The sequence below is a fragment of the Austrofundulus limnaeus genome, unplaced genomic scaffold, assembly GCF_001266775.1.
Source record: "Austrofundulus limnaeus strain Quisiro unplaced genomic scaffold, Austrofundulus_limnaeus-1.0 Scaffold455, whole genome shotgun sequence".
Taxonomy (NCBI): Eukaryota; Metazoa; Chordata; class Actinopteri; order Cyprinodontiformes; family Rivulidae; genus Austrofundulus; species Austrofundulus limnaeus.
This window is the reverse complement of record NW_013952857.1, coordinates 164,616-165,846: the sequence shown is the minus strand read 5'-3', so window position 1 is coordinate 165,846 and position 1,231 is coordinate 164,616.

Below are 1,231 nucleotides of genomic sequence, written 5' to 3'. Positions count from 1 at the left end.
GTTTTGAGACTGATTTACTAAACAAGAACTGATTGTGTAAGAACAATCATCTTGTTTTCAGAATATGTAAGATTATTTGTCTTGTTAGTCTGAAAATTTGACTCAAATTAAGTAAAAAATTTCTGCCAATGGAGTCAGAAAATTTTACTTGGTAAGATTCTTGAAATAAGAAAAAAACTGAGTCAAATCAAGTATTTTAAGAATCTTACCAAGTAAAATTTTCTTACTCCATTGGCAGAAATTTTTGACTTAATTTGAGTCAAATTTTCAGACTAACAAGACAAATAATCTTACACATTCTGAAAACAAGATGATTGTTCTTACACAATCAGTTCTTGTTTAGTAAATCAGTCTCAAAACAAGAACAAAAAGACTTTTTGGCTGATATAAGATTTTAAAACTTGGTAAGATGGACAGTTTTTGCAGTGAGTGACCAATTATTTTACAGTTAAAAAAATGTGCTGTCATAGCCACTAATCCAAAGCACACAGTGTGAGTTATAATTAGGACAGCATCTGCTTATAGCTGGGATCGTGTTACATATGGTCCAGTTTCCCCAACTGCAAACTATTCTTTACTTTTACTCCGTTTATGTTTTGCACCTGTCAATAAACTCAAAACACAGAAGAGCTTAGATCGACTTAAACAGGTTAAGTTTATAACACATTAAATCATTTATTACTGCTGATTGTGTATAAATTGTTGAATAAAATAACAAAATGCACAATGTGACTAATTTATTTTAGAATGAAATGTTTCAATTGGGATTTTAAATTAAAGAAGATTTTGTATCAGTCATGTTGTTTTGATTCATTCATTAAATTTTTTTCGAACTTGTTCATTTTTGCTAAAATGTCTAAAACTCGTGATACGAATTCAAACAAATTTAGGGATTCTCAATAAGAAAAGCATTGATTAAAAAACAGTGTCTCATAAAACCAATCAATTAAATCAATAAATTTATTTCTACAGCACTTTCTAAGCATTAAGGCTGCACAAAGTTCTGTACAAAAACATGTTCATTAATTAAAAACACAACACCTCAACTAATTAAAGTCTTTTCCCCACATTTTTTAAGTTAATTGACATTTTTAATGTAACAAACTTATTAATCCCAGAGAAGATATGTTTTTTTGATATAGTGTGAATTAATAAAGTTGTGTGCTTTTTTTTTTTTTTTTTTTTTTTTTTTTTGTGTTACTGAGGTTATTTGTGTGTTAATTCTGCTCAC